General features: G+C 38.6%; 1 long non-coding RNA gene across 1 annotated transcript; it reads right to left on the reverse strand.

Moving 5' to 3' along the window:
- Window positions 1–7,857: 7,857 nt before the first annotated feature.
- LOC120561768 lies at window positions 7,858–8,496 on the reverse strand. The gene is made up of 3 exons (XR_005639652.1): window positions 8,422–8,496; window positions 8,172–8,261; window positions 7,858–8,080 (listed from the first exon to the last, which is right to left on the reverse strand). It is a non-coding gene; the product is annotated as an uncharacterized LOC120561768 (long non-coding RNA).
- Window positions 8,497–12,481: the final 3,985 nt, after the last annotated feature.

Consider the following 12,481-nt stretch of genomic DNA (forward strand, 5'->3'; position numbering starts at 1 on the left):
CTACAACAACAAGCTAAGACAGTGGTACTCACAGTGGATACGAAGGCCCATGATGACTAACAGCATCAGCCAACACACTGCTATCGGTGGAAAAGACTGAGTGAAGAAGAGAGACCTCTGGTCTGAGGGAACAATAAGGATTCAGTCAAATTTATGTTGATTTAAAGGCACATTGTGAAGAAATGTAATAATATGACAACGTCAGCTAATTCGTCCAGACTTCTGGGACTGAATTGGCTGGTAAATTGCCGAGCTTGCCATTTGCAAATTCATTCTTCAGCGTACATTACGAAGGAAACAACGGCAAAAACTAGCAGCATAGTTAAGTAACAATTAGCTGCCTAACCTTAGCTTTCTTTCTAGCTAACATTATCAGTAGCAAAATACTATCGAAGAGTATGTGAAGGCTTTCAGTGATCCAGGTCATAGTTATCCAGGGAAGGATTAAACTCAAAGGCATCTGGACGTGGTTAAAGTGCTCCGAAGACATTTAGTCTTCCATCCGAAAGACTTCTTCAGTTGTGACTGAAGCGTAGGGGCAACAAGCTATTTATCCTCTGTGGGGTCGTTGTCAAAATGATTGATACGACTTTGTTGGTTGTAACTCCTGCCTGTTGTAATGACAACCTGTCGTTATGGTCATTGGAGACACCCGAGGCCAAGTCTGAACGACCATCATTGGCATTCTCACGAGGCCAAATGTGAGCATAATACAGGATTGTAAGTGGGGGGATAAGTGGCTGTTGAATTAATTTGAACATTGACCCAGCGCTCAGAGGCAATACCGAGAGGTGCACGATGACAAGGGTAGCGCTTGGTCTAGTTTTGCGGCACCACTCTTCCTATAGAAAAACAATGGAATGTCCAGCAGAAGGCATTTTTTACCATGTGTTGGCGGCTTTAGATGTTAAGTGTACTGCTGAGTCTTGACCTGAAGCGATGGCCCTTGCGTCGTTTCAACAATATACATGTCTGTGCATTCCTCACTGCATTGGACAGTGTATGCTTGATTGCTACTCTTGTGTTTGGGTGTGCGGTCTTTAGGGTGGACCAGTATCTGTCTTAGGAGTCCAGTCTATCGAAGTGGATTAGTTAGTTGGCTAGTTGGTCAAATTACTTGAACAGCTAACAAGATTGCTACTAACTTAAATATAATGACAAACTGTGTTAATTTTAGCCAACAATAAACTATGTAACAGTTCAGTCTTGTGTATGTAACCCACTCCCTCTGTGCGTCTGCCACCTGGAGGTACCCCTCGGGGCTGCTGCGATACTCTGCCTTGTGTTGTGTTAGATGTTAGGGGTGAAGTGCAGAGAGAAGGAGTCAAGGGACACTGGGTTGAAGATTGTGACTGAGACCATCAGGATTTATTGTCACAGAGAAGGCTGGTTTCATCATCCCCTTAACGTAGGACATACAGTTTTTTTTCCAGTTAGAAAAATAGTAGTGTAAAATAGATAGTTCTGCGAAGCTAAATTAAATATAGCACTCTAACAAGAATAGGTTTGCCACATAAAACTGAATTATTAAATAAACGACCAAGTCATCTCAAATGCAGATTCATCCCTCAGCTAATGTTATCCCACCGGCTAGCCACAATAGTTTAACCCCAAGTCAATTTGTACACCAGTGAATGAAAACGAATTTGCAGTACTTGACCCTACAACCCAACGGTAACTCCACACTTCAATAAGCAACATGTGAACAAATGGACTATTACCATAGCTAGCTTCTTCCTTGATTTCCTCTGAAAGATAAACATCAAACAAATGTTTATATGTTTAAATGCAGTTTTACTGCAAATATGTTGAGAAAAGATGGATTAAATGATCAATGTTAACATTGTAAAATCAGTTCAGTCATTCAAAGCATCAAGATCAATAATCAAGAATCCTTAAATCCTCCTTTTTAAAATACAATATTTGCGGTTTCCTTAAGTTGATAAATCGTCAGCTTTTTCCATGATTTACCCTGAGAAAAAAATACATGATATACCAGTCCATCTTGGATAATGTCTCACACCCTCTCTACGACACACTGGCCCAGCAGAGGAGCACCTTCAGCAGAAGACGCCTCTTACCCAGATGCACCACAGAGTGTCACAGGAAATTGTTCCTGCCTGTGGTCATTAAACTCTACAACGCCTCACTCGGAGAGTCGAATACCCCATCTCTGTAATCTCTCAAACACTGACAATCATTTCTCTTTTTTATTGCACTTTTTGCACTTTAACACTGCACATTTGATCTTTTATATATTATTACTGTGTATTTGTTTTTAATATATATGTTAAAGTCTGGATAATATATGCTGTTTGTATATGTTGTTTGTATATCTGGAGTTGTAACAAAAATAATTTCCCCCTGGGATTATTAAAGTATTTCTGATTCTGTTTCTGATTCTGAAATCATTCCCAATGTGTTGAGCAGAGTGGAAAACTCATAATGCAAAAGACTGAAGTGAATGTGTTTGGACATTTTAAAACCCGTTGGGGCTGTTGTAAAGCATCAAAACATTTCACATTTGAAAACACACAAAGAATGTAGTCTAGTAGATAAGATGTAAGAAGTACCAATTTCCTCCTGTGGTTTTCTGTTCATCCTGAACAAATGTTTAAAGTCCTGCTGCAGTCCTGTATGAGAGCTGTTAGGAGGCCGTCTGCTCCACTGTGATGGTCTGATTTGAGGTTGTGCCCTATTTTATTCAGTTTATTATTAATGGTTTATGGTTGTAAATGTCATTTTTTCTTTCAATCTGCTTGTCTCACACATCCTGTTCAATGATGTTGCAACTTCCTGAATTATGTTGTTTGTTCTACATTGGTGAAAATATTTTCAATCAGCATTATGTGAGAAAAAGATAATAACAACAACAATGTGTGGCAGCGTTTTTATTCAATGTAATAAAACATGAATTTGCTTCTAGATAGATAAATAGAAAACAGTTTACACGTTAATATTCCTAACATGCTGAAGCAAAAAGCTTCATTCTGTTGAGAACAAGCAGTGTTGGGTGTAGTGCGTTACAGTAACGTAACTACTTTTTGTCGGGTAAAAAGTAGTGTAACGCGCTACTACTGAAAATTTGGTAACCAAACGTAGTTCCTTTTTCAATTCGGCACAACGTTACTTTTCCCAGGGACATATTTGACAGAGACACTGAATTCTCAGCTGCGCGCTCACAACCTCCACACAGTACGTGACAGAGGCTGGTAGCAGAGCAATGCTGCAGCCAACTCTAACTTTTGAGAGCGTTTTAATCGTGGCTTTTTGTTGGACGGCGCTCTGAGCAGAGAGCTACGTGACACATGCCTCTACATCGCTGAGGAGGACTGGCGTTTAAATCGGCCGTCCAAACAGAGCATGCCAGGCAGACACAAAGCTGACAACCTCACAGATGGATGCCGTAGACTAGGCTACACGCAGCGGACCGCTGTGGACTTGTGTCGTTCGCACAGACATGCAAGGATTTCCAGAAAAGAGGCTGCATGTGTCTATGACAATGCACGGACCATCGTGGCTGCACGACTGGTACAAGTAGATACGGACATTACACACTAAACCTACTGACCTACAGTCACATTAGCTACAAGAGACAGAGACAAAGCGACTAAAGGCTACCATTCCTTTTCAATGGGAGTGGCCGTTTGCCAGCGACAAGCGAAGAAGTCTATTTTATGCAAATGCTGAGCGATGTGACAAAGCGACTGCCAATCAGAGTGAAGGCAGCGTGAGGGCAGCGTGACGTATGTCAGTGGCTCGAGTTGAAGAAAATAATTCAAGATGGCGGAAACGCGTATTTAAGTTTGGCATTTTATCTCATATATTTTTTTACTTTTATCGAGAAATACATACTTTTAAATCCCAAAACATCATTCTTGAGACTTAACAATACCTCTGAAGTAACTTTTAAGACGTGCTTGAAGGACAACCAACCCTGAGCAGTGTAGTTACTTCACTGATAAACCATAGATTGGCTTTATGGTTAAAGATAGTTTTTGTATAATTAACTTCATTCTCTGCCAGAGACGCCTGCTTTTAAAAGTAACGTAAAAGTAACGAGAAACGTAAAAAGTTACTTTCCATAGTGGATAACTAAGTAAAGTAACGGATTACTTTTTTAAGAAGTAAGGAGTAACGAGCAAACACTACTTTTTAAAAGTAACTTCCCCAACACTGAGAACAGTGCCCCCATTTTGGCCAATGAGTAGCAACAATATATGTTCCATGATACATAGGAAACAGGAAACTGAGCAGTCTGTCTGTCCCTGTCATCAATCTGCTGATATACTAATTATAAGCATCACATCTCTAACAAAGCAGAACAAAAGCCCATTCAACAGGTATCAATGATAACAGTGTCCCTTCAGTCTAGTCACTCTGTGTTTCACAGACTTACATTAGCATACCTATATAATCAAATATCTAAATGCATTCAAATCTTAGTGTCTGTTTTTATTCTGAGACACACAAACAGCTTTGAAAAATAATTCACTGTAAATATTTAATTTCTCATCTTTTTCTATAAAAATAAATCATCTGAAGATTTTTAGTTCTGAAGACAAAACATTTAAATTGTGAAGTAGAAGTTTTCTACAGTTTGATATGTATAAGCCAGTTGATATTATCATGCAGAGTCTGACTGCTGTGTTTAAACAGATAAAGCCTTCATTATGCAGATCCATTGTTTTTTCTCAGCACAGTTCACTGATCTCCATCCTAAGTTCTGGACAGACATTACACACTGACCAGCAGCAGGAGGAGGAGGAGGTTGTGGTGTCCAGTAGCTGAGGGAAGAACATGATGTTTACATCAAGGCTGATAGATTTTATGATTCAAAGTGTTTAGGAATGTGTCTCTTACCTTACAGTCAGATCACTTCCATCAATCCACTTCCATCTCCCACCTTCAGCTCTCAGGCCAAACCAGTATCCCTTAGTTCCTGAACTACCCCAGCTGTATGTATTGAGTGCAGTCTGAAAAACAGAGAAATAGTTATCAGATATTTAAACACTATAACTAAATAATCACACTGTGATCTACAGACTCAGTGTTCAAACCTGGAGAAAATACATTTCCATTTAATAATTGTGTTCAAGGGCATAAATTTCATCTAACAGATGGGGAGGACACTACAATTAAAATTTCTTAAAAGCAATTTTTGAAGGGGACACAGATAATACATACAACATTGTTTTGTCTTTGCTCGGCTCATTTTCTATAACAGTGTGTAGCATGAAAGCACGGTGGGTAGAATTAGCAAGCTAGCCAAAGTTAACAGTCCTAAGGAAGTAAATCTGTTTCATTGGATTTTGAAATTTAAAAAACCATTGAATTTCTAGCACTGAATATATTTATGCATTGAAATTATGTATCTAAAATTTTTGCTTCAAAATTTTAGTCTTCAAATGTTCAACAACTCATCTTCACCTTTAATTCTCTAACTTTCACAAATTCAGAATATGAAATTCAAATAAAAAAACGAAATATACCAAATTTAGATGCAAAATACAATGTAGAAAATTCAGTGTTAACATCTGGGAACCCAAGGAAAAGCAATCAATTCTCGATTATAGCTCAGGAGTGTGCCATAGTGGATTTTGTCTGCTATAATCTGTTATATAGAGTCAGAATATGGGCAATTTTACGAAAATTGATGGTGACTTGCACATTTGCTCGGACGCGGCAGCCAGCTGAAGCTAACAGTCCCCGCTGTCAGCTGGCTGGAACTCTTTTTCCGAGGAGTTTATTTCCTCGATCGGTTATTTAAATAACACAACACAAATATCCTTTATATCTGCCTTTTTGGAGTTAAAAAGCTTCACAAGCAATTGCGGGCGTAATTACCTAGCTGGTCGGCTGTCACACACACACACACACACACACACACACACACACACACACACACACACACACACACACACACACACAGGGCACAGAGAAACATATGGTGTTATTTATTATTTATAAGTATGTTAAAGAGAGATGTATCTCTCCTTTCAGAAGCTGCTCTCCCACTCATCTGACTGTTGCTCTGAATCGATTGCTTTTCCTTGGGTTCCCGGACGTTAACACTGAATTTTAAACATTTTGCAGCTGAATTTGACCTATTGCGTTTGAGCAAGTTGAAAATATATTAGTTGAAATGTATACATTGTATTTAGCATCTGAATTTTGAGAAAAGAATCCCACGAGTCCCTGGGACTTCTGCCTAGCATTAACGTAAAGGCAGAAAACCAAGCAGTGGACCAAACCATTGTGAGGAAAGGGAGGGGGGACTCAACATGTTTCTAAACTTAAAACCCATTTGTTTGCTGTTGTATTATTTTACTACACACAATTATTTGAAGTATTTAATTATGTACCATACACAGCATTGTTTTAATGAAATTGTTAGGGGGGGGGGGGGATAACCCTCAGATGGGGTGGGTTCTGACCCCCTCCCCCCCCATTCCTCCCCAATTTCTGCCTGTGTGTGTCATACAAATGTCCACAGTTTTCTCATTACCTGTTCCTCTTGACTATGTACAACAACCAAATCTGAACCCTTTCCTCTGCAGTCTTGTCGAGCTTCTTCCCAGGTCTTCTGATTAGGAGGAGGAGTATCATGAACATACCTGTCAAGTATCCCGTTTTGGCCGGGAAAGTCCCGTATTTTACCCTTCTTTCCCGCCGTCCTCCCGTATTAGTATTTTCCCGTAAATCTCCCGTATTTTAACCTGCGTTATTAAAAAATAATAATACCCGGGCCCGAGCGGAGTAAAAAAAAAAAAAACATTCCCAATCTGAGCTCTGTCACTAGCCTCGCGATAACTGCCACCTGCAGTAGCCTACTACAGGTACTGTAGGTGGCAGTTGTCGCGAGGTTAGTGTGTGAGGTCAGATGATGAGTGACAACGCGGGGGAAAAAAAAACAGAGACGGATGATGGATGCTACGACAGAGACGGTGCGCTGCCAAAACTTATGAAGGCTTTACTATGCATTCCCCATAGCAATGCAAGTTGAGAAAGATTATTACAGAGAATAGGATGACGTTAGACAACAGAACTGTCTGCGCTCTACTCTCATCTAAAATGAACCACTCTGGCCCCGCCCACAAATACACTCCTTCCAAAACAGTCTTAAAGAATGCAAAGTCTGCAACACATTTGTACAATAACTCACTAAAGAAAAGTTACGTGAAATTAAAAGAAAAACTGTAAAAGAAAAGCAATATGAAATGAAAAGAATGTGTGGAATGAAAATAAAATGTAGGCTAAATATAAAGACAAGCAATGTTATAAATTGTAAATGTTTTCAGCATTCTGCATCAAGTGGTGATTTTAGCTTTCTTGTACACCTGTCTTAAAATGTAAGGGATACTGGAGCTTGGTTGGAGTGGTGGGACTGCTCGAGGTGGGCACCGGAAAATATCCCTTATTTTCAAATCCAAAACTTGACAGGTATGATCATGAAACACATAGCAGTTAGACCCGTTGAGTATCCAGTCATTCTGACAAGGGTTACACTGTCTCCCTGAAACAAAAGAGACCAACCAATATACAGCATTACTGCATTGTGATATTAATATTATTATTGGATCTAATTAATAGGATCTGAACATACCGTTACTTGTTTTTGGGCAGTAGGCATCAATGCTCCACTGAGCTCGGCTGACGTTGAGCTCATTCCAGTTTTTCTCCATGTCTTGTATTCGTTTTGTTAAGTTGTTCCTCTGTGTCTCCAGCTGCTGGTTTCGTGTTGTCAGGTTCTGGACCTCTGCATTCAGGTTCTGGACATCTGCATTCAGGTTCTGGACATTTGCATTCAGGTTCTGGAGATCTGCATTCAGGTTTGTGATCTTGCTTTCTAAGACAGTATAGTTTTCTGTCAGGTTGCTCAACTGGACTGTCAGATCGTCGTAGTCCCTTCTCAACTTCTTATTGTCTGAGCTCAGTTTGTCGTTGAGGTTTGTCAGGTGCTGAATGGCAGCCAGTAGAGTCTCGTTGTCTTTGGATAAATTCAGATGCTGCATCAGAGTCTCCAGCTGCTGGATTTCTGCCGTCAGCTTGGCGTCGTTTTTAGAAATGACAGACGTAACTACAGCGACAGAGAGAGGATGGTGTTGAAAAATGTGAACCTGTCCTTTAAAGAAGGACTACCAACAACAAGCTAAGACAGTGGTACTCACAGTAGATACGAAGGCCCATGATGACTAACAGTATCAGCCAACACACTGCTATCAGTGGAAAAGACTAAGTGAAGAAGAGAGACCTCTGGTCTGAGAGAAAAAGAAGAACTCAGTTGAGTTAATGATGTTGATTTAACAGTCAAAGGTGATGTGAATATATTTGAAGTCCTATCAAATTGTTTACAATATTAATAACTAAATCTCATGTTTAACAATTCTGAATGTTAATAAAAATAAAATAAAAATGTACCTGGAGGGGCTGCCACTTTATCCACAGTGCATGCTGGTGCATTCACATAGCTAGCTTCTTCTATGATTTCCTCTGAAAGATAAACATCAATAACAAATGTTAATATGCAATTTTACAGTCAAAATTTTGAGCACACTGAAATATAGTTTGAACCTGCAGATAAAGAGACTTTACACTTTTAAAACTGTTCATTTAGTTCTATTCACCTGCAGTCCTCGATACCAACCTAAAGCAGAACTAAAAACCACACATTGGGGCTGATATGTTTTAGTTCCTCTTTAAAGTTGTGACAGAGTTGTTGTTTGGTTAGCAGCTAATGCTGATTCATTGTGAAGGATTTAACCCTCACTGTTTGTCTGCAACATCTCCTCACACTGCTGCAGTTCACCTTTCAACTCCAGCTTTTCAACTGGGACTTCTTATCACAATCAAATATCTTTCTGCTGAGACTGAAGACCCATGAGACAAAATCAAATCATCCGTTTAAAAATACAACTTTTGCTTTTCCCTAATACTGTAAGTCAGGGGTTTCCAAAGTCTGAGACTGTGATGCCTATAGGATCCTGATAATGTTATTTGATCCCATAGACACTCAACAATTGAGCCAAAACAGCCTCATATTGCTGTTTGACATAACTTCAGACTACACCAGGTACATCAAATAAGTCTCTCATAAGGCATTGATTAGTTTCTGACTCTAGGAAAGTGGGGAAAACAGCAACACTACACACATTTAGGCTATTCGTTATGATCTTCTTTTGTTAAAAGTCATATTTTTTCACTTCCATTCACTGAACCTGCCCTGAAACTGTTTGGAGTCTATGTGGGGAGGCCCGTCTCACACTTTAAAAAACCTCTGCTCATTAATACATCTTTTTTTCTGATGAGAACACCGTCATTTAAAATATAGCTGAGCTGGCTGCCATTCTATCCACAGTGCTGTTAAAAGACAGCTCCTCTCTGTTTTCTCTGAGAAACAAATACATGACATCTTATTATTCCCTATGTGTTGATCAGAGTAGAAATGTCAGAACGAATTTGGGAATTTTAAAATCCGTTGGTGATGTTTTAAAGCATCAGAAGCATCTCACATTGCAATAAACACAAATAATATACATAAATATAAATATACAGTAGTACCTGGAGGGGCTGCTACTTTACCCACAATGCATGCTGGTGCATTAACATAGTCAGCTTCTTCCTCGATTTCCTCTGAAAGATCAACACCAAACACAAATGTTCATATGTTTATATGCAGTTTTACTGCCAATATGTAGAACACACTGGAGTAAAGTTTCAACCTGCAGATAAAGAGACATTACATTCTCTAAGAAACAGTCAGCCTATTTTGATCTCATTTTGTTCTGTTCACCTGTAGTCCTCGATATCAAACTAAAGCAGAACTAAAAACCACACAGGTAGAGATATGGTTTTAGTTCTGAAATGAAATCCTAACATTCCCAGTGTGTTGAGCAGAGTGGAAAAATCATATATAATATGGGCATTTTAATAAACCTTGGTGCTTTTCAATAAAAACCATCTAACATTACAAAACCCAAAGAATGTAGACAACATCCTGATACATAAATACCGTAGATAATGTATTACAGGTACACACATAAACATGAGAATATGTAGAAGTACCAGCTGTATCCTGTGGTCTTCTGTTGATCCTGAACAAATGTTTAAAGTCCTGCTGCAGTCCTGTATGAGAGCTGTTAGGAGGCAGTCTGGTCTGCTGTGATGCTCTTTACTGGACTTCTGCTTCCAGGTTGTGACTGTCGTTTTCCCAAATTAACAGGTTAAATAACCTTGTTGTCGTGAAGGGGAAGTGAATTGCACGCACAGTGTCTGTTTTGGTACGACCACAGGGGGAACAAAGTCAGTCAGTCAGTTGACCTTTCATCAATCCACCATAACTTTTATCATAATCATATGAGTCAATCATTTCTTTCTGCTGAGACTAAAGACCCATCTGACAAACATTCATTTACACTTTTTGGTCAAACCGTGATCAATAACATGATGGTGGTGTGTGTTGTTTTGTGACCAAACATGGTGAGAATAATTATCTATATTAAGACGAGCAGCATTGATGGACACAGTGATGTATTGATGAGCTCTTAAAATAAGTCACCCAATATGGGAGCAGATTACATATGATGACATCATTGATGATTTAGCATCAAGGAAGGCCAGAAAGGTCAGGTTTTAGTTCTAGTGTGTGTTCTCTGTTCTTAGTGCTATAGTGTAATAATTAGATTCTCTTTAGTGTGTCTTCAAATTTGTGTGATGAAGGATTTGTGCTATTTAGAATATTTCTATATTTTATTTGTATATTATTGTTAATATTTTATATTATTGTTGCTCTCCGCTCTTGTTAAATTTTTGATCATTTTATATATTTGGCACATTTATGTATATAGTGTATATTTATTTTAAGTTCTGATAACCTATACTGTCATATTTTGTGCAGAATTGTGTTCATTGTCTTTTGGCAATGTTGGAGGTGGAGATTGTGCACCTTAAAAAGTGTGTTCCCTATTGTAATTGCAATAGTTAAATAATAATAGTTGTAATAATAGTTAAATTAAGTGTGTTTTTCAAATGCTTTAATGAAGGATTTGTGCAATTGAGAAATATAATTTTCTCAATGGGGGTGCTCGAAGGGGGTCTTGCCCTGGGTGTAATTCAACGTAGAACCGCCCCTGTCCTGTTCAATAGGCTGCAACTTCCTAAATTATGTTGTTCGTTCTACATTGGTGAAAATATTTTCAATCAGAATTATATAACAAAAAGACAATAACAATAATGTGTCGCAGCGTTTTTATTCAACGTAATGAAACATGAATTTGCTTTTAGATAGATAAATAGAAAACATTTTACACATTAATATTCCTAACATGCTGAAGCAAAAAGCTCTGAGGACATTCTGTTGAGAACAAGTGATGCAGTGCCCCCATTTTGGCCAATGAGTAGCAACAATATATGTTCCATGATACATAGGAAACAGGAAACTGAGCAGTCTGTCTGTCCCTGTCATCAATCTGCTGATATACAAATTATAAGCATCACATATCTAACAAAGCAGAACAAAAGACCATTCAACAGGTATCAATGATAACAGTGTCCCTTCAGTCTAGTCACTGTATGTTTCACAGACTTACATTAGCATACCTATATAATCAGATATCTAAACGCATTCAAATCTAAGTGTCTTTTTTTATTCTGAGACACACAAACAGCTTTGAAAAATAATTCACTGTAAATATTCCTTTTCACTTTTTCTATAAAAATGAAACATTTAAATTGTGAAGTAGAAGACTTAAGACTTTACAGTTTGGTATTTATAAGCCAGTTGATATTATCATGCAGAGTCTGACTGCAGTGTTTAAACAGATAAAGCCTTCATTTCGCAGATCCATTTTTTTTTCTCAGCACAGTTCACTGATATCCATCCTACGTTCTTGACAGATATTACACACTGACCGTCAGTAGGAGGAGGAGGAGGAGGTGGTTGTGGTTCCCAGTCGCTGAGGGAAGAACATGATGTTTAGATCAAGGCTGATAGATGTTATGATTCAAAGTGTTTAGGAATGTGTCTCTTACCTTACAGTCAGATCACTTCCATCAATCCACTTCCATCTCCCACCTTCAGCTCTCAGGCCAAACCAGTATCCATTAGTTCCTGAACTACCCTCGCTGTATTTATTGAGTTCAACCTGACAAGAGAGAAACAGTTATCAGATATTTAAACACTGTACATAATAAACACAATGTGATTTTATTTAGAGACTCAGTGTGTTCAGACCAAGAAAAAATACATTTCAATGTAATCATTGTTTCATAAAAAATTCCACAGTTTTCTCATTACCTTTTCCTCTTCATTATGTACAACAGCCAAATCTGATCTCTTTCCTCTGCAGTCTTCTCGAGCTTCTTCACAGGTTTTCTGATTAGAATGATCAGGGTTATTATACGCATAGCAGTTGGTCGCCTTGGACTCTTCGGGTAACCAGCCATTCTGACAAGCTTTACACTGTCTCACTGAAACAACAGC

The sequence above is a fragment of the Perca fluviatilis genome, chromosome 7 (genome assembly GCF_010015445.1).
Source record: "Perca fluviatilis chromosome 7, GENO_Pfluv_1.0, whole genome shotgun sequence".
NCBI classification, from domain to species: Eukaryota; Metazoa; Chordata; class Actinopteri; order Perciformes; family Percidae; genus Perca; species Perca fluviatilis.